We start from the raw sequence: 22,075 nt of genomic DNA, 5'->3' as shown, positions 1-22,075 counted from the left end.
GAAGAAAAAGCAGATGATGAGGGTGATTTTGGACTGACGACTGGAATATGAGAAGCCCAACATGTTAAGAGAAAGGATTTGGGATTCCAGACAAAACCAAAATGGCTGGAAAGTATATCCTCCAAATAGAGAAACAGAGCCATAAAGGATTGGAACAGCAAGTGGCCAAGGGACCAGAGTCCTCAGTGATGGTTAGTCTGGTGTAGTAGGTGGGAAAAATCAGCCAAGAAAACTGACATCCAAGTTGCAGATCTTGAAGGTGGAAAAAATTCCCCTGACTACACAAGTCCAAGAAGTGAGCCACTGATATGGAAACGAAAGCCACAGGAGTTGATATGAATGACCTTCAGGAACTCAGTGAATTAACAGAACCTCAACATAAACACCAAAATCACCGGCAAGAGACAAGGTAGAAAAGAGAATCAAGTAATTAATCATGTTTGTTTGTTAATTTTTTTGTAGCATCAAGTGAAATGATTCTGTCGACTTAGAAAAAATGTACAATGTGAGAGTTTCGAGTTGAGTTTTATTTGGCACAGAAAGAGGACAGCCCGGGAGACAGTACTTCAGATAGCTTTGAGAAACTATTCCAAAGAGGTAGTGGGAGAAGGTCAATATATGTGACTTTAGTGAAGTTTTCCTGGTGGTTCAGAAGGTAAAGGATCTGCCTGCAATGTGGGAAACCTGGGTTCGATCCCTAGGTCGGGAAGATCCCCTGGAGAAGGAAATAACAACCCCACTCCAGTATTCTTGCTTGAAGAATCCCATGAACAGAGGAGCTTTGCAGGCTACAGTCCATGGGGTCACAAAGAGTTGGACCCGACTGATCAACTGGCACATCAGTTCACTTTTTGGTAAAGGAGGAGTTCACACAAACAAAAACTTATCTTTGCAAAGGTTTTCTGCTAGTCACAAAGAGTTGATGTCACCATGAAGGGATTAAGTGCTTTTCTAAATATGAGGAGATGTAAGGATTAGGCCCATAAAATCAGTTCCTGAAAATATCTAACTATCCGAAGACCTGTTCTGCTAGTTTTCCCAAAGCACAGACTGCCTCATTCCTGTTCTCCACCACCACCACCACCACCCGCCCCCCCCCACCAACTCCCTTTAGGGCATGTCGGAGGTCACATAGTTGCAGCAGCACTGGTTTCAATCCCTACAGCAGCCGATGGCAAGTGCCCTTGGCAAGCACCAATTTGTAGTTAATTCCCAAACTCCGGTGTATATCAGAATCACCTGGGGAGCTTTCTTTTCCCCTTCCCATCTCTCCTCCCCCTCCTCTTCCTTCTTTTAAGGTTTTTTTTTTTTTTTTTTTTTTTTTTAAGGTTTGTTTTTAAAATTAAAATGTTTAGGTCCTCCCAACCTTGATGATTCTAATGCGCTATGTTTGGGAGAGTCTGCAGTGCCATGTTTTTCAAAGTGCTCCAGGTGATCCTGAAGAGCCACTAGGCTGGGCAAGCACTGACCCAGACAAGAAGGAGGGTATGGAGCACAAGCATATGGCAGGAACTGTAGACAGAAGACTGTCAGGGATGGGTTAATGGTTTGGAGGCAGCACTGGGAAGCAAGAGAAAACCCAATCCCTGCCCCAGTGAGATGAGAGAGGGATGTTCTGAGGGTAGTTGTTCACTCAGCCTCTGGAGCTAGGGAAAGGACAGGAAATGGACTCAGCTGCAGCAAAATGACCACAAAGGCAGGTGGCTGCAGGAGGTACAAAAACAAGAGACTGAAAGGCAGGCTGGAGAGACACACAGGCTAGCAGCCTCAGGACAGGAGGCTGAATAGTTTGTTACTAAGGGATCCAAGGGTAATGAGGTGTGATTCATTTAAGGATTCCTAGGGCTTAGTGGCAGGATTCTTGGGCAGTAATGATTTGGTATCTGAATGCTATCAGATTTCTAATATGTAAACCATTTAAGATTACTAAACCTTCGGGTAAACAAGCTCGCAGAAGCATATTCATTAACATTGAAAAATCTGTCTTCCCAGACCACATTTTTATACAGATGAAATCACACTGGAAGGAATATCAAGGTTTGCTTTGGAGCAGAAAGCCAGACAGGGCACTGCCTCCCTTCCCTCTCCCAGGAAGAGAGAAATTCGTGAACTGAGAATATAGAAAGGGGCCCCAGCCAACGTCAAGGACAGAAGAGGTGATAAAACTGACTGAGTCTCGGGAGCGCTACTACCCACCCACCCCCAACATACCCCGGTGGGCAAATGCTAGGGAGGTTTCTCAGTAAAAGCCTAGTTACCTTCACAAATCCAACTCATTAAAAGAACAAGCAGCAAACGTTCACCCTTGCTTCTCAGAGAGCTGCACTTTTGTGGATTCAAATCATTCCAGCATTATTTCTGCTTACTCCTATGAAATAATTTCTAACACTGACACACAGACTTTAAGATGAGGGCGTGAGCGCAGCCACACAAGCACGCGCGCGCACACACACAACCTCGTGCATACTGAACAAATGACTCACTTAATTTGCTGCTGCCTGCCACTATTGGGTTTTGATTCTACCTGTTCAAATACAAACTTTCCTATTAGATTAACTACAGGAAACAAGAACTCAGGAGCTTTAACCCTGCTTTTCTTCACGACTTTAGAGCACCCAAGAGGCTACCCGGGCATCATGAGAAGCCACTCTCTAATCAAGCCACTGCTTTCTCTCCACAATCTTTCACAAAACGATAACATATCTTACCACTGTGAGAGCAAATTAATGGAAACTCCTGGTAGAATTAGCGTGGCTAAGGCTTGTATGTCCGGCACCTGCAGTACTTGGGGGACCCTTCTCAGCTCACAGTACCATGGCAGCACCCCGGAACTGCAAAGAACCCGAGCCCCTCCTTTTAAAGATGAGAGAAGGGTGGGGAGGGGGCAGAGAGATGAAGCCACTGAAGGTCACTCAGCTCTGAGTAGCGGGACAGCTGACTGGGAACACTGCCCCCTGGCAATGTGTGCTCCACCCCAGCGCCCCCAAACAGTCCCTCGGGGCTTCTGCTGGTGTGCCAGCATGCAACCTCCCCCGGCCCCCGCAAAAATGCAATGCCAGTCGCGCCCGGTGCCCAACTTCATCCATTCGCGTCAGCATGCAGTTAACCCTCTCGGCGGCAGTAGGTCACATGGGCCACGCTCAGCTCTCTCTCGCCCAAGCCTGGCCCACCTCACCCCGGGGGCCGTCCCAAGGTCACCGGCGGGCCCCGGGCGCTCCCGCCACGGGGGACGGGAGGCGGCCGGGCGGCGGTCCGGGACGCCGCACTCACCGGCGCGGGGGGCGGGCGCGCCGCGGCTGCCCATGTCCTCGCCGGCGCGGCTGGGTGCGGCGGCCGCTGGCGCGGGCTGAGCGGGGCGCCCGGCTGCGGGCCCGCGCCGCGGGGAGCGCCGTCCAATCAGCGCGCGCCTGCCGCCTGGCCCGGCGCGCGGCCCGGCCGGGTTCGCGGCTCCCGGGGGGCGCGAGCCGCCGCGCGCCGCCCGAGCGGCTTCCGGGCGCGTTGCCTGGACGCGGTTGCCGTGGCAGCCCGAGCTGGAGGCTTTCCCCGCGCCCGCGCCCGGCCCCGCGGCGCCGCCCCTCCTCCCTCCGCGTTCCCACACCCAAAATAGCCTCTCCTCCGGCTGCTGTTTCCCACCCAGCTCGCAGCCCAGCGACTCCGAGTCGGCGGGCGGGGATTTCGCTTATTGGAAAATAAATCCTGTTGTAGGGCTGCTTGACTTGAAGGCAGAGGTGTTGAAATGGTGCCTGATTAAGATAATAGCCGTGGTGGCTGCAGTGTAATTCTCTTCAGAGCCCTCACGTCCCCTCTTTAAGAAACCTCTTTCCCACAAACAGCGTTATTATCTCCCCCCACCCTCTTTCTTCCACATCGGGGAGAAGTTATTTTATGAGGCCACTGTCTGGGAAACAGCTTGTGCGTTGACGCCCCACCTGTGCAGGGGAGCTAAGTAACCCTCGAGGCGGCCAAGTGACATCTTAATGAATCACCCTGACACTCGCCACTGGGACCAGGGATGGTGTCTCATTGCAGCAGACGCGAACCCAAGAAAGATCTGTCACCGCCCGTCTTCTTCACCTCCCTTCCTTCTCCCTTCTACCTCATCCCCTTCCCAGGGCGTCCTAACTCTTTCCAACCTTCCTCTCAATGTGGATTCTAAGCAGGATGCACAAGCTGATCCACTCAGAATTTTGCTTCCTGTCCGTGGGCGGGATGTAGCGGAGTTGGGGACCCCCACCTATGCCTGCCTCGCCACCTCCGGTTCACCTCTCTTTCGCGTCGCTAGTATTTACCTAGTACGGGTGTTCCTATCCGTCTACCCCACCAGTCGCAGCCTCTTCAATCCAGGGAAAGGAGTAGGACTTGGTAGACAGACCCTGGGCTGTGGAGTCAGGCTGGGCTATTCTGGAATCCTCTCTCCAGCAGTGATTTCTGTGTGGTCTTGGATATTCCGTTTCCGTACGTATAAAAAGGAATAATGTCCCCATAAAGGGTTAATGCATCCGTAACATTCAGGGAACAATGTTTATAGGATGCTTGTCAAATGCTGGAAACTGTGCTTAGTTAGCCCTGATACATAATGGTGAAGAAGAAAAAGAGAAACAGATTTCTGTTCTCATAGAGCCTACAGCAAGAGACACATCAGTCAAATAACAACAGACACCCTTGAAACTGCTATTGCCATAAGGAGAGTGCATGACCTTGAGACCTGTGGTGTGGAGATCTGACCTGGGAGAATTCTTTTAGCTCAGTGATTCTTCTTTCCTTTTTTCCCTTTGATTCCCACTGCCTGGCACATGGTATGTACTCAGTAAATACATATGGAATTCAATGCTATGTCATGGTGATAACAGTATCACGCAGTTTCACACTACGTTTTTGCCACTGAAAATATATTTGAAACATACATAACTGGCTGCTATGTCTGGAAAGATGTGCAGGTCTTATCGGAAAGTACTCATTCAAACCCAGAGCCCATCATGAAGAGTCTCAAGAAAGGTTCAAAGTGTTTCTCGCCTGTCCACATGGGGTTACCCGTAGTAAGGTGTGCATCTCAGATGGGCACTTGAAAGTCCTCTTTGCCTCATCCCTCTCCCCTTACTATTCCACTCTCTGCCCTGGTCCCAGCTCCATTCTACCACTTCCCTTTGATACAGAGCTGCAGGACACCCATTCCTGACTTCCTAGGAGAGAAGCTGCATCCTTAAAATCCTCAGAGTAGAGCATCTATAAAACAGAGAAAACTCTCTCCTGTACTTCTGCTGCCTTTGAAGTGTAACTGTGTTTTGTATTTGCCACAAGACCATCACTCTCAAGGGTAGAGAAGAGGACCTGGTAAGTGAGGGCCGTTGCTACATATAGACACCATTTTATTCTGACTTTTTAAAAATCATATCAATTAGCATAAATAGAATCCAAAATTTTAAAAGATTCATTAGTAAGAAGACACTTAATTGTAGCTCTTTCAAACTCTGAATTCCTCAATAGGAATCCTGAAGTTTCATAGTAGCCTTGAATTAGCACCATGACTTCCCACTTCTGACCTTTTTTCACCCCTGTTCAGGTGACATGTTTTGAATCCTGAGGAGACACAGTGCACAATGATTTAAGCCTACCTTATTTTTTTCCCAGCTCAAATTATTTCTGTAGGATAAATTTCAAAGAACTATCTGTTTTTCCAGAATTGTTTGATTGTGACTCACTACAGGAAATGGATTTTTTGCATTAAAAAACTGTGTATTACAAATTATTTAATACTGGCAAAGATTACCAAAAATAATTTCATCAAAGAGGACAGTTTTATAAACTTCATGGCTAGCGTACTGTTCACCAAACAGTTATTAAATACATATAACAAGTGCAATATATTTTGCTAGATGCTGTGGAGATTTTTTTAAGTGACTCATGGGATCTGAGTTTCCTGACCAGTGATTGAACCCATGTCCCCAGAAATGGAAGCGTGGAGTCCTAAACAGTGGACCACCAAGGAATTCTTACAACTGAGTTCTGGTCCTACCTGTGTTTTAGCATCCGAAAAAGTCATGAAGATACAATATAAGGGGCTTCTCTGAGGCCAGTGAACAGGCTCATCCAGGGACAGGTCACGGGATTGTATAGGTCAAAATTGGTATTTGTAAAAAGGCTGGAAAACCCGCCAAGTATATGGTGAGCCCTGCAGGGCGATTAACATTTTTATCTTCTAGGCAGCAATTCTCAACTAAGGCTTATAACTCAGTGGGGTGACAAGATCCATTGTGAGGTGTGTCACACAGTATTCTTCACCAATAATAAAGTGCCAAAGGATTTACCCACAAGCAATGGTCATATGTAGGAACCAGAAAGTGGACGAGGGTTCCCACAAAAAGAACAATGAGGAAGAATAAGAGACATTAGGGATGATCTCAGAGAGGCTCTGGGGGGAAAGGTTCAAGGTGACAAGTCCCGCAGAAGTCAAGAAAATTTAGGGACTAGAAGGTCACTGATGACCTTCATGGGTATTTTTGAGTTATCAGACTGCTGTGGGTTAAGAAAAGGCTGGCTGCTAGAAAAATGCAGGAGCAGGTGTGGGTCACACCTTAGAGAAATTTGAAGTGCAGGGAGGGTGAGAAATAGGTCAGGAGAAGGGTTTTTGGTGCTAAGTGAACATTTTCATGATAGGAAAAAATAGTCTTTGCATATATGTATTATTGGACTCATGAAGAAATAGCACAATACATCACTTTGCACTAACTCAATCTAAATTCTGCCACTAATTTCATCATCACCATATCCACTTCCTTGTTAAAAATCTTTCATCAAATAAGAAAAATCTTACATTGAACAAAGGTGGGGTTCAGACCTTGGGACATTATTCTGTTAATAACCAGTTAATAAAATATGTGTTATTCCTGATGGCTTTTCTTTGGTGGCTTTCCTTGTTGATAATAATAACACCTTAGAATTAAGGAAATCCCTTGTTTTCCTCTTTTATATGTAAAAATAATGGATTTTTTATATGCTTTGAGTAAATTGTAACTGACATCTTTATTGCTAATAACTTCCCTTCATATGTTGGCTAATTCTCTCAAATATTATGTTTTGCTTCTGAATTCGTTGGTACCTATCCATCTCACAAGGGTTTTTAAAGTAATTATAATTAGAGTACAACCAGCAAGGAAGCATAAAATATTGGAAGATTCTTCCTAATAGTGTTAACTTAGGAGATATCATCTTTGTCTTAACTTAAGTAATTGCTGGTATACATAGAAGGGCAAAGGCAGCCTGGATTGTGTTGAAATAGCAAACAACTGAGCTTTAACATGATACGAACTCACTAGAAAGTGAAATCTGGAATAAAGGAAAATTTATCTAAAGAATTTATGGCCAGAAGCTCTACAATAATTCTATAATTAAACTGATTCATCCCAAACTCACTTCAGTGGCAAAGGGAGTCCTATAGAAAATTCCATCGCAAGGACTTCCCTGGTAGTCCAGTGGTTAAGAATCTGCCCTGGCAAAGGAGACACAGACATAGAGAATAGATTTATGGACACTGGGGCCAGGGGCGAGGAGGAGAGGGACGAGTAGGGAGGAGAGGGTGGCACAAATGGAGAAAGTAGCATAGCAACATATACACTACCACGTGTAAAATAGACAGCCAGTGGGAATTTGCTGCGTGACTCAGGGAACTCAAACTGAGGCTCTCTGATAACCTACAGGGGTGGGATGGGGTGGGAGGTGGGAGGGATGCTCAAGAGTGAGGGGACATATGTATAACTATGGCTGACTCATGTTGAGTGTATGACAGACACCAACACAATATTGTAATTATCCTTCAATCAGAAACAAACAAAAAAGAATCCACCCTGCAGTAGAGGAGACACAGGTTCAATCCCTGGTCAGGGAACTAAAGTCTCACATGCTATGAAGCAACTGAGCCCACACACTACAGCTACTGAGCCTGGGTACCAGACATGAAAATCCAACATGACGGGGTGAAGACCCCACAAGCCACAACTCAGACCTGATGCAGCCCGATAAATAAATCAGTTAGGTTCAGTCACTCAGTCGTGTCTGACTCTTTGCAACCCCATGGACTGCAGCAGGCCAGGCCCCCTGTCCATCACCAACTCCCAGAGCTTGCTCAAACTCATGTCCATCAAGTCGGTGATGCCATCCAACCATCTCATCCTCTGTTGTCCCCTTCTCCTCCTGCCATCAATCTTTCCCAGCATCAGGATCTTTTCCAAAGAGTCAGTCCTTCACATCAGGTGGCCAAAGTATTGGAGTTTCAGCTTCAGCATCAATCCTTCCAATGAATGTTCAGGACTGATTTCCTTTAGGATGGACTGGTTGGATCTCCTTGCAGTGCAAGGGACTCTGAAGAGTCTTCTCCAACACCACAATTCAGAAGCATCAATTCTTCAGTGCTCAGCTTTCTTTACGGTCCAACTGTCACATCCATACATGACACTGGAAAAATCATAGCTTTGACTAGACAGACCTTTGTTGGCAAAGTAATGTCTCTGCTTTTTAGTATGCTGTCTGGGTTGGTCAGAGATTTTCTTCCAAGGAGCAAACATCTTTAAATTTCATGGCTGTAGTCACCATCTGCATCTCCATGCACCATGCACCAGTCACCATGGTGCATCTCCAAAAGCACCATCTGCTTTTGGAGCCCAAGAAAATCAAGTCTCTCACCATTTCCGTTGTTTCCCCATCTATTTGCCATGAAGTGATGGGACCCGATGCCATGGTCTTTGTTTTTTGAATGTCCAGTTTTAAGCCAGCTTTTTCACTCTCCTCTTTCACCTTCATCAAGAGGCTCTTCAGTTCCTATTCGCTTTCTACCATGAGGGCAGTGTAATCTTTAAGCTTTTCTGAAGTTTCGAGTCACAATGGTTCAGTTAAGTATAGTTGAGCAAACATGTTTATTTACTGTGTATTAACCAGTCAGGACAGCATAGTTAAGAAAATGGAACCCCACATAAGCTGACACTTGTTTCAGCTTCTCTGCCAAGTAGTACATTACTAGACAGTGATCCTCACAGGTAGGAGAATTAAGAGACAACTTTCGGTTCTGTTCAACAACGAAAAAGAAATGACAATACCTACTACTATATAACAATGCACACCACATACATGATACATTATACAGTACCATGCTAAGCCACATTGAAACGAGGCAAAAGAAAAATCAAGACTACCAATCCTATACTTGTTGAAATTTTTGATATTTTGTTCATCACTGATTTTTGGTGTTAATTGTCAATTTTCAAAGCATTGCATTAAAATTTTATTTATCTTCATTACTGAGTGTTTTGGGCATCCCCTTAAATTTCACACTTAAGTGCCTTACCTCACCTGGACACTATCTAGCTCTGATGCTATAATAGCCAGTGTTTATGTGTCAGGCCCTAGGCTAAATGCTTTACCTATAGTATTTAATTTATTCCTTGCAACAGCCATGAATAAAACTGAGACTTAAAGACATTACTAAGTCTTGTCCAAGTCCCAAAGCTGTTTACCACTAGAAAGAACAAATACACAGATAAAGATACGGAGGCTCTGTTTGCATGTAAGTTTCAGATAATTCATCTGTAGCTCATGGGTAGATAGGAGTCATGGCTGAAAAGGTAGTTACTGTGTCTAATGTTTAGAGTATAACTAGAAAGACTCCTGTTGGGATTTGAAATATTAGATTTCTAACAGTGGAAATTTCATCATAATAAAATATTTGATAGGGCTCATAGATCAATAAATTAATTGGCAATAATCGTGATTCATGGGTGGGATTTTCAGATGTTGGTATTTGATGTTCCTTATTTGAAATATAATGACAATTTTTCATGTTATTGACCATAGTCAGATTTCATGTAAAAATAGTGATAGAGAAAACTAAATAGATACAGTATACATTTTAAGTACTATTTGTGTGGAATTTGAAGTAATATATGGTGGAATTTGAACCTGGGCACTTCTGATGCCACGGCGTGTTCTTTAATCAAATTCTGGATGGCCTCCCGATGACCACATCAGTCTGGAAGGGAACAATGCACCACAAACTTCAGTACATAAAGCATATGGAAAAGTGAATCATGAACAAATGCTGTTTTTGTTCCCCTTTTCTTCCCCCAAGGATTGCACATATTAGAGAATATGAAGAGTAACATATAAAAAATTGTATTTGGGGGAGAACAAATTAATTTTAACACTCTAATTTCTTACACCTTCACCCAGGTCTACGCTGGAAAAGAATGAAGATTTAGTGTCATTTTCCAAATGAACCTGATAAAAGAATCTTTAGTTTGATATACAAAGAACCAAAAGCATTTTGGGATTTGAGCATCTTCTTAAATAATGAAACTCAACCAAGAGCTTTATGAGTGCATGCTTGCTAGCAAAAGGTACACAGAGTGATTTTTTTAAGTCCTAATTGATAGATAATACACATTCTGTACTTTAATATTATCTGATTGCTCTTAAAAGAGAAATATCAAGTATAGTCCTCTTTGTTTCCTCTCTAGCATTTAGATACTTTGTTTTCATGTACATATAGCAGATTTCCCAAGGTAACATAAATGAGTTTTAGGATTTTCTAACAAAAGCTGTAGCTCCCCCCACCCCACATAGTCATGTAGCAGGTTTTCATCACTACAGACTCAGGAAGCAACTGTCTACTCTCCTTAGAATCATAAATTGTAAACTTAACCCTTTTTTTCTTTAGGAGGATTCATGCTGTGAACTTCCTGAACACTATTGGTATGTGTTTAGACTAGTTACTTAACCTCTCTTTGACTCAGTTGCATCATCTGTAAAATGGGGGTAATGTAGTGCTTACCTCATTGGGTTCTAATTGAGATCAAAAGCACTAATTTATGTAAAAAAATTTAGAACATTTAAGTTACTATTTTAATGTTGTTTATTATACTTAATATCATACAAGTTTTATTATTACTATTTTTTCCAAGGACCCAATCAGAAGAGTGGAAGTCTAATTAATATTGGCTCAACTATTTTATCTTACATATGCAGACAGAAGTTGGTAATTAATCTGGTTGACTCACACCCCACACTGTTTTCTGATGTTGCTTGTCTTGGAACAATTCTAAGTTATCCTTCTAGTGTCAGCCACATCCCAAACCATCTCTTTCCCTTGCATGAAACTATCAAGCCCTAGTCAAGTGGATGGACAGTTCTAACATCCTAGATCATTTTTGGCTGCACCTAACACAAATGCCAAGGTCTCCTCTAAGAACAATGAGTGAGATTGTCACAGTACAGTTTCTGCCTTATTTATCTGAATCCTTCCTGCCCCACCTATATGATTCAACCAAATTAAGCACACACCCAGGCCCTTGAAAATGGAAAGAGGCCTATGTATTTGGTGCCGTGGGAAAAGTACAAATGGCATCACTAGTCCATCCTCCTTCCTCCCACTGCAAATTGAAATCATTCTGCTCACAATGGACATCTCTGAGGCTGAATGTAGCCAGCAATGACTGAGGAGTTGACAAATACAAATTTCTTGCTAATTCATTATAAGTTTAAGACACAAGCATACATAGTACCGGATCTATTTTTTTTTTTTTAGTGCTCCCAGTTTATTACTACCAACCCATCTCCCTCCACCCCCACGCACGCATGCTCAGTCATGTAACCCCATGGACTGCAGCCCACCAGGCTCTTCTGTCCATGGACTTTTCCAGGTAAGAATACTGAAGTGGGTTGCCATTTCCTTCTCAACATAGTACCTAATCTTAATATAATAAGTTTGACATTTCTTTTTCCAAAGAAGAGCTTACTCTCTTTCCAAGGGGAGGAAATAATAATGGTATCTGTAGAAAATTTTTCACAAGAAATATCAGCTCTCCTTTTATTAAATTGAAAGAGAGAAAATTATAAGTAAAGCTTTAAAAAAAAACTTCAACACAGGCATTTTTATGACCAGTATTGGATGACAGGCCAACCAATCAGATATCCCATAGCAAGCCCTTTAAAGTTGCAGAAGTTACACAAGAAAATGTCTTATAACTGAAGGATGTGATCATCTAGATGAAAAGAGTCACCAAGTCCCTCCAAAGGCTTCCCTTGTGGCTCAACTGGTAAAGAATCCTCCAGCAATGCAGGAGACCTGGGTTCCATCCCTGGGTTGGGACAATCCTCTGGAGAAGGGAAAGGCTACCCACTCCAGTATTCTGGCCTGGAGAATTCCATGGACTATATATAGCCCATGGGATCGCAAAGAGTTGGACATAACTGAGCAACTTTCACCAAATTCCTGGGACAGTGAATAAAAAAAGACTCATATCAAGGCAATTCATTGTGAAATATCAGGCCACCAAAGATAAAGACAAGATCCTAAAATCTTCCAGGCTGTAAGAGCCACATACAAAGAATCAGAAGTCAGAAGCACATTTTGGTAGTACTATTACCAAGTCCAAGCTCATTCTGCTCACCACATGACAGGCCAATAAATTGGGAGACTCTGTTATTGGAACAAGGAATAACGACTTTAATTAGAAAGCTAGCAGATGGAGAAGATGGCAGACAGCAGCTCAGAAAACCATCTTCCCTCAGTCCGAATTCAGGCAACTTTTACAAACAAGGGGGGAAGGGGCGGGGCCCACTACGGCACCAACCAATGGCTGAGCAGGACCGCTAACGGTCACTTGTTGACAGTTGCTCACTAACTGTCGCTTACCTGGGGGAGGGGCCCACTGTGGCGCCAACCAGTTGCTGAGTGAGGCCGCTATAATAGCTGCCTCATTGCCTCTGCAGGACAAGCAGAAAGATGCAACTCCAGAAAGCGGCTGGTCTGAAGGACCCTGCTGTTGCAGAACGTCCTCCTCCCGCCCTCCGTGGAGAGAGGCATGCAAGCGGCAGAGACCACAGTGACCATGCAGAGGCAGTTGACATGCTTGTTAACCAGGATCACTGTCTGAAGCTGCAGGTGTCGTGGGATCAGCTCACCAGTGGCCCCAGCGGTCAGCTTGTGCCAACGAGGAGGCCTGGAAGCTGGTGCCCTGGAGCAGAGCTCCCACCTGCCCGTTTGCATAGTGGGTGGGTGGTGGGAGCAGGTTGGCCTAGTGGGCTAGGTGGAGCCTAGGGTCAGCAGCTCCTGCCTCAACAGAGCACTGAGAGTGGCACCAGGGAGGGAGGAGGGAAGGGCCGTCACATCTGGGTTCAGGCTGAGGAAGCCACCTCTACAGTAACACCGGAAGCAAGATCAGTACCTGTAAAATTCTGAGAGATGCATATTTCCACTCTAGAATTCTACATCCAGATAAACTATCCATTGAGTCTGAGGGCAAGACAAAGACATTGTCATACATGCTTCTTCCCACAAATGTACCCCATCTGCACACTTTCTAAGGACTTTACTTAGAAACGTAAACCATGTGAGAAAGTAAACCAAAAATTCACACTATATATAAAATAAACAACAGGGATTTACTGTACAGCACAGAGAACTGTATTCAATATTTTGTAATAACTTATATGGGAAAGGGATCTAAATATATATATATATATATACACATACATATACACACACACATATATATATAACTGAATCACTTCATTGTACACCTAAAAAATTAATCAAATAAATAAAAATAATCTTAAAAGAAAGTAAACCAAAAAGAAATAGACATGGGTCCAAGAAGTGGAAAATCCACTCCAAAATAAAATTCTTAGGATTATGACAAAAGTTATCCCAGGACTGATGTCCACTGGGTCTTATGGAGACCAGTTAGTGAAGACTGAAGCAAGAAGTAGAACACCACAGGGAAGATATTTCCAAGAAAATGAAAGAGAGCTAGAGAGAATGTGTGAGAGAAAGACAAAACAGATTACCTAGTATGTTTGTACCACAGTGAAAGGACTTATAATTCTATCAAAAAGTTTATAGATGAATTAGAAATGCAAAAAGAACTAAAGCAATGGCCAAAGAAGGCAATTATTAATATGAAGAGAAGAAAAAAAGTTGTACAACCATACATAGCTCAGCTGTGAACAACAGACATAATGTAAACTTTGATTACCAGTTTAACCAAAACCTGGTACATTGCCAAATTGGGAAGATTGGAGGAAAAGCATATGTGGCAGAAAGTCCATAGACAATACCTAACTGTGAATAACCAAGAAACATCATATAAGCAACTTTTAAAAATTATTTTTATTGGAGTATAGTTGATTTACAATGTTGTGGTAGTTTCAGGTGGACAGCAAAGTGAATCAGTTATGCATATACATATATCCCCTCTTCTTTAAATTCTTTTCCTATATATGTCATTATAGAGTATTGAATAGCGTTCCCTGTGGTATATAGTAGGTGCTTATTATATATTTTATATATAGTAGTATGTATATACCAATCCAAATCTCCCAATTTATCCCTCTCTTCCTTCCCCTCCTGGTAACCAAAAGATGGTTTTCTACATCTGTGACTCTGTTCTGTTATGTAAATAAGTTTATCTGTACCATTTTTAAAGATTCCATATATAAGCGATATCATCCAGCCTGACAATCTCTAGGTCCATTTATGTTGCTGAAGCATCGTTGACTTTATAAACTAAATACATATATTTCTTTGATGCAAAAAAGTTAAAGGAAAAAATCCAGAATTATGAGAAGAAAATTATATGGTATTTTAAAAATACATGTACCTATTATTTTGAAAATCTTCAGGTTATTTATTTAAGAGTCTTATTACCGCCTTTCTTCCTAGGACATAATTTCTGTATTTCTATTTCAGACACTTTCAAAATGTGTGGTTAGCAAACCACAATTCTCCCCTTTAAGAATGGCATTATGAAATCTTTTTCAGAGGACGTAAGACACTAATTTAAAAGCCAATTTTGTTCAAAAGAACATAAACCCATTGACTGCATAGTAAATTGTTTCAAATTTATTTTAATAACTTTCTGACAAAAACAATCAGTATATGGCTTTTCCTATCAGTTTTAGCCCATTAAAAATAGGCTAGTCAAGGTAAGACCTATTTTATTAACACAAAAACATTTTCCAGATACATAAGAGTATTCATTTAAGGTGTGTGTGTGAATATAATAATGTTTTACAGCAAAGAAAAAGGAAAAACTTATTTTAGTTAGCTTTTTATAAGCTTTACAAATAACAAAAAGCTAGGGGACTTTTTTCCATTACTCAGATAATGAAAATAATTGTGTTCTGAATGTATATTACATGCATTATCATGTAATAGAAGGGTTCCAGATTTCCATGTGAAAGACTTGGGTTCAAATTTTGGCTTCATCTCTTACTCACTGTATGATTTTGGACTCATCATTTAATTTTTTTGAGCCTTAATTGCTTCATCTGTTGAGAACCTAGACTGTAATAGGTACTATTTTAAGCATGGGGGTATAATAGTCATGTGTATTCTATACCGTCATGAAGTTTATATTTTAAATGGGGAAGATACTAAGCAAGCAAAGCAATTTTAGAGTAATGAGGCTCCTGGAGAAAATCAAAAGAGCCATAGGGAGACTTCCCTGGAAGTCCAGTGTCTAAAACTCTGCACTCCCAATGTAGGCCAGGGAACTAGATCGCACATACCTCAACTGAAAAAAAAAAAAGATTCCACATGCCACAACTAAAAATCCCACATACAGCAACTAAGACCTTGTGCACCCACATATATAGATTTTTTTTTTAAGAGCCACAGGATAGTGACCGCTGTAAAGCAATGTCAGCCAATTTAAAAAGGAGGGCTAGCATGGCCTTCTCTGGGGAGCTGGTATTTGACACCTGGATGATCCAAAGTCGTGATTTCAAATCCTGAAAGACGATGCTGTGAAAGTGCTGCACTCAATATGCCAGCAAATTTGGAAAACTCAGCAGTGGCCACAGGACTGGAAAAGGTCAGTTTTCATTCCAATCCCAAAGAAAGGCAATGCCAAAGCATGCTGAAGCTACCGCACAATCTCACACGCTAGTAAAGTAATGCTCAAAATTCTCCAAGTCAGTCTTCAGCAATACGTGAACCGTGAACTTCCAGATGTTCAAGCTGGTTTTAGAAAAGACAGAGGAACTAGAGATCAAATTGCCAACATCCACTGGATCATAGAAAAAGCAAGAGAGTTCCAGAAAAACATCTATTTCTGCTTTATTGACTATGCCAAAGCCTTTGGCTGTGTGGATCACAATAAACTGTGGAAAATTCTGAAAGAGATGGGCATACCAGACCACCTGACCTGCCTCTTGAGAAATCTGTATGCACGTCAGGACGCAACAGTTAGAATTGGACATGGGACAACAGACTGCTTCCAGATAGGAAAAGGAGTACGTCAAGGCTGTATATTGTCACCCTGCTTATTTAACTTATGTGCAGAGTACATCATGAGAAACACTGGGCTGGAGGAAGCACAAGCTGGAATCAAGATTGCCGGGAGAAATATCAATAACCTCAGATATGCAGATGACACCACCCTTGCGGTAGAAAGTGAAGAAGAACTAAAGAGCCTCTTGATGAAAGTGAAAGAAGAGAGTGAAAAGGTTGGCTTAAAGCTCAACATTCATAAAACTCAGATCATGGCATCTGGTCCCATCACTTCATGGCAAATAGATGGGGAAACAGTGGAAACAGTGGCTGATTTTATTTTTCTGGACTCCAAAATCACTGCGGATGGTGATTGCAGCAATGAAATTAAAAGATGTTTACTCCTTGGAAGGAAAGTTATGACCAACCTAGACAGCATATTTAAAAGCAGAGACATTACTTTGCCAACAAAGGTCCATCCAGTCAAGGCTATGGTTTTTCCAGTGGTCATGTATGGTTGTGAGAGTTGGACTATAAAGAAAGTTGAGCACCGAAGAATTGATGCTTTTGAACTGTGGTGTTGGAGAAGACTCTTGAGAGGCCCTTGGACTGCAAGGAGATCCAACCACTCCATCCTAAAGGAGATCAGTCCTGGGTGTTCATTGGAGGGACTGATGTTGAAGCTGAAACTCCAATCCTTTGGCTACCTGACGTGAAGAGCTGACTCCTTGAAAAAGACCCTGATGCTGGGAAAGATTGAGGGCTGGAGGAAAAGGGGACGACAGAGGATGGGATGGTTGGATGGCATCACCGACTCGATGGACATGAGTTTGAGTAAACTCTGGGAGTTGGTGATGGACAGGGAGGCCTGGCGTGCTGCTGTTCATGGGGTTGCAAGGAGTCGGACATGACTGAGCGACTGAACTGAACTGAACTGAACTGATCCAAAGTCAGTTATGTGAAGATCTAGGGGAAGAGAATTCTAGGCAGAAGGAACAGACAGTCAAGAGGGGGCTTGGCAAGCTTGAGGCTAAAAGAAACCTGGAATGGCTTAAACGCAGAATGGGGGTAGGGGGGCAGGGAGGGTTGTTTACTGAATGAATTCAGAGGGCATTGTGTGCAGGAGCTTGAAAGCCACAGGAAAGAATTTGAGTTTTATCTGAGAAGAGAAACAAAGGACAGTTTTAAGTAGGGGAATAACCTGATATGATTTGCTCTGACGGCTGTTCTGAAAATGAATTACAGGAGGGCATAAGAGAAAGCAGAGAAACTATTTTAAGCTATTGTGTGTATTGTAATGAGGTAGGATGATGGGTGGATTACAATGGTTGCAGGGGAGATGGAGATAGGATTGTACTGATTTGGAATATAATGTAAAGATAGAGTTAAACTTATCATGAATTAGGGATGAAGGAAAGAAAAATTCAGTTCAGTCACTCAGTCATGTCTGACTCTTTGCGACCTCATGGACTGGAGCACGCCAGGCCTCCCTGTCCATAACCAACACCCAGAGCTTGCTCAAACTCATGTCCATCAAGTCAGTGATGCCATCCAACCATCTCATCCTCTGTCATCCCCTTCTCCTCCTGCCTTCAATCTTTCCCAGCATCAGGGTCTTTTCCAATGAGTCAGTTCTTCACATCAGGTGGCCAAAGTATTGGCACTTTAGCTTCAGCATCAATCCTTCCAATGAATATTCAGGACTGATTTCCTTTAGGACAGACTGGTTGGATCTCCTTGCAGTCCAAGGGACTCTTGAGAGTCTTATCCAACACCACAGTTCAAAAGCATCAATTCTTCAGTGCTCAACTTTCTTCACAGTCCAACTCTCACATCCATACATGACCACTGGAAAAACCATAGCTGTGACTAGATGGACCTTTGTTGGCAAAGTAAGGTCTCTGCTTTTTAATAGGTTGGTCATAGCTTTTCTTCCAAAGAGCAAGCATCTTTTAATTCTGAAGGAAAAAAATTAAGGTTTTTTTTTTTTTCCCCAAATCTGAGCAGATGGGTAAATTTTGATGCCATTTATAAGATGGATATCTCTGTGGGAGGATTAAGTTTAGGGGTAGAAATCAAGAGTTCAGTTTTAGTCATGTTAAGTATGACAAGCCTATTAGATCTCCAAGAAAGAACTATGCTGGAACTATGAGTTTCAACTCTGGGGGAGAGTTTGAGCAGAAAATATAATTGGATTAGCATTAGCATATGGGAGGTACCCACAGTCAAGGGACCAGATAAGATCATATAGGGAATACTGACAGGCAGATGAGGAATTGTCTGTGTTCTGGAACCAAGCCCTGAGACAGAGAAAAACAAACTATATGCTGGAATCAACAACCAAGAATCCAGAAAGGAGACTGAGAAGGAGGAGCCTGTGTAGATGAGAGTCAGGGAAGGATGGTGATGCAGAAGGCAAAGAGGAGTTTCAACGAGGGCCAAAAAGTTTCAGAAGGTGCCAAAAGAGAATGAGTTTGGCAACATAGAGGTCAAAGGAGAGAGACCTTGATGAAGGCTGTTTCAATGGAGTCAGGGGGATGGAATCTATTTGAGCAGGCTGACGAAAAGATGGGAGATGATTGAAGGAGTGACCACAGACAATGCTTTGAAGGAGGCTTGCAGCGAAGAGGAGAAGAAAAACAGGAAAGTAACCAGAATGACTTTTTATTTTGTTTTTTAAAACAGAAGACATTAGAACAAGTTTCCTTTCTGATAGTGGTGATCCAGGAAAAGATCACCTGGATGATGCAAGAGAATCATGATTTTAAAATCCTGACAGGACTTCCCTGGTAGTCCAGCTTAACCACTTCCCAACACAGTGAGAGTGGGATCAATCCCTGGTTGGGGAATTAAGATCCCACATGCTGTGGGGTACAATCAAAGAAAAGTTAAAAAAAAAAAAAAAGACTCCTAACAGTTGAATAATTAAATAGAAGTCCAATAAATTGTATGAAAAACCTCCAGCAAAACTCCCTTTGAACAGTTCCATGAAGATTTCTAGGGCTTCCCTGATGTCTTGCTGGGTAAAGAATCCACCTGCACTGCAGGAGACACAGGAGACTCGGGTTTGATCTCTGGATTGGGAAGATCTCCTGGAGGAAGATATGGCAATCCACTCCAGTACTTGCCTGAAAATTCCCACAGACAGAGGAGCCTGGAGGGCTACAGTCCAAAAGGGTGGCAAAGAGTCAGACATGACTGAGTAATCACATGCACACAAGAAGATTTCTGGTGTTTTGTTAGCTTTTTCTCATTCCTTGTTTTTAAGCATTTAAACTTGAGTTTACATGTATCTAGTTTACATGTATCTAGTTTTTTTGAGAGTTTAACTTTCTTTATAATCCATACTTGTCACAGATAATAAGTCTGTGTCCACATGAGGTATTATTTTGTTGTGATTAAGAGATCGAGTCCTGGAGTGAGATTGGCTTGGATTAAGCCTCAGCTCTGCCACTTGGTAGAAAGAGGAGCCTGGCCGGCTACAGTGCATGGGGTCACAAAGAGTCGGACACAACTGACCAGCTAAGCACAACACAGCACTGGACTGGGTAGCTGTGTGGCCTTGACACACGTTAACTAAAATCTCTGAGCTTCAGGGGTATTTTCTATCACTAATAATAATACCTAGTTCATTAGGTTATTCTGAGCTTAAATAAGAAACTATATGAAAAGTGTCTGGCATGTAGTAGGCATTCCATAAATAATAGCTAATATTATCATTACCACCTAGGCAAATAAAAAACAAAATGAAAAAATATTCATCTAGTTAAAATGTTTACAATATTCAGAGTTAATAATTTGCCTAAAGAATTCAATAAATGACAGGAATTTCTTCTGAATCACCCAAGTAATCTTTACTTTCACACAGCTTTCAAAAGGTAAGTGTTAATTGTTTTGGGGACTAGACAGAGGTGGTTTCACCAAGCATGAATGTACACATATATTGTACACTTTAATACATGAATCACACACTTTCAAATGCTTGATTTTGCTTTCATGAATTTTACCTCAATGTTTTTAAGAGTGTGCAGTGAATACCTGCTATGTGCAAAGCACATACTGTGTGCCTCTATCTTATTTTGTTTATGAAAATGTAGCCACAATGTGGGCTTCCCTGGTGGTGGCTCAGATGGTAAAGAATCTACCTGCAATGCGGGAGACCCAGGTTTGATCCCTGGGTCGGGAAGATCCCCTGGAGAAGCCACAATGAACTTTCTTTTCCTTTCTTGGTCAAGAACATCAAATAAAAGCAGAGATGGGTGATACATAGGTGGATGGATGGATAGATGGATAGATAGGTAGAAGATAGACAGGAGACAGACAAATGATCAGGGTTTAATGGTTTAGAGTCTATCCCCAAGGAAAGAGCTGAAAGACCTCAATATTTTTTTCCCAGGCAGGACCAAAGGCCCCAGATGTTAGCTAGAAATAAACATGAGGGATAGTCAAGCATAAAGTCCAAGAAGGGCACATTTTCAAACAAGGATTTAGATTGATGTTTTGGATAAGAGCTAAAATTCAGGAGGGAATCCTGCAAGGAAAGGAGACTTGGGAAAAGTCTCAAGCAGCACCAGGGAGAGCTCCCAGCCAGTAGGCACTTCTGCCTACTTAAGAACAAGCTACCCATTTTCCTTCAGAAACTCAGGTCTTCCTCAGCTTGCTCTGCTTTCAGTACAGGGCTATCCTTAAATGGGAAGGAAATCTACAGAAGAGGGAATATATGTATAAGTATGACTGATTTACTTTGCTATATATAGCAGAAAGTGACACAGCAATGTAGAACAGCTATACTCCTTTTTTTTTTTAATGGCAATTAAGAACAAGCTACCATTTTTTTAATGGCAATTAAAAAAAAAAAAAAACTGGGTCACCTAAAACCTTTCTGATCTCCAATCATAGGGACCACATCTGCTTGCGCACAAGAAACTTCAGTCAAGCTTTCAAGGACCTGCCTCTCCACAGAGACCTAACTCTATTTAGAACATTGCTTCCATGGTGTGGTCTGTGGACCAGGAGCACCAGCACCATTTCTGTGTTAGAATGGAGACCCACACGCCGATGAAACTGAATCTGCATCTTAACAAGATTCCCAGTTGATTCACATGTTATCTCAAACACTGAGAAGCATTTGTCTGGCAAACATGACTCCAGCAGAATCAGGGAGACTCTTGAAGACCTTTGCTTTTTTCACTGGATAAGAAACAGTGGTTCAAGAGGCAGGAACCCTGGTCATTGGAACCACTGGAAAAAATCTAGAATTTTTGTTCCAAAAGAATCCTAGTGATGTCTTGCCATTTGGAATTTATAAGGAATATCTATTTGATTATATAATAACTCATATAAACAACCAGGAAGACATGATTAAAAGGAAGAAACAAATGGGAAAATTCTCTCTAGGCTGATATTCAGCATGCAACAATATGCAACAGATATTCAGTACAAAACATATTTATTTTTCCATTAAACTCAGCTGTACTAATTTAAGAGACTTTCCAAAAATATCAGTTGCTATTTAGCCTCCCTTGGTTAAGAGTTGTTTAATTTTTCTATAGACAATGGAGTTGATTCTCATCACCACAGAAGGGAGAACAGAGTGTCATAAAGTTGCAGAAGGATGTCCCCACTTACACATGGTTACAGTGCTATGAGTAGGGGACACTGTGACTAAAGGCATGTTCTGGTCATATAAACTTAGAGGGATATGATGGGGATTGCTAGAATCTGAACCAGAAGCTGTATAAAGTGATGTGTCTGCTGCTTGTGTTTGCTTTTTGCATTTCAGTTTCCCAGCAGGAGCATTTTTGTCCTGTTTCTTAG

At 42.2% G+C, this 22,075-nt stretch overlaps 1 protein-coding gene across 2 annotated transcripts in view; it reads right to left on the bottom strand.

The window, feature by feature from the left end:
* FAM81A (family with sequence similarity 81 member A) overlaps nt 1–3,368 on the bottom strand; it is a 79,796-nt gene extending 76,428 nt beyond the window's left edge. The window contains exon 1 of one of the 2 annotated variants that reach the window (XM_043920745.1): nt 3,271–3,368. The gene's annotated coding sequence lies outside the window, so the exon portion shown is untranslated. The remainder of the gene's footprint in view (nt 1–3,270) is intronic. The other variant, XM_043920742.1, reaches the window with a different exon arrangement.
* Nucleotides 3,369–22,075: the final 18,707 nt, after the last annotated feature.

This window comes from Cervus elaphus, chromosome 12, assembly GCF_910594005.1.
Source record: "Cervus elaphus chromosome 12, mCerEla1.1, whole genome shotgun sequence".
NCBI lineage: Eukaryota > Metazoa > Chordata > Mammalia > Artiodactyla > Cervidae > Cervus > Cervus elaphus.
The sequence above is the reverse complement of the archived record's forward strand: the minus strand, read 5'-3'. Positions and strand labels throughout refer to the sequence as shown.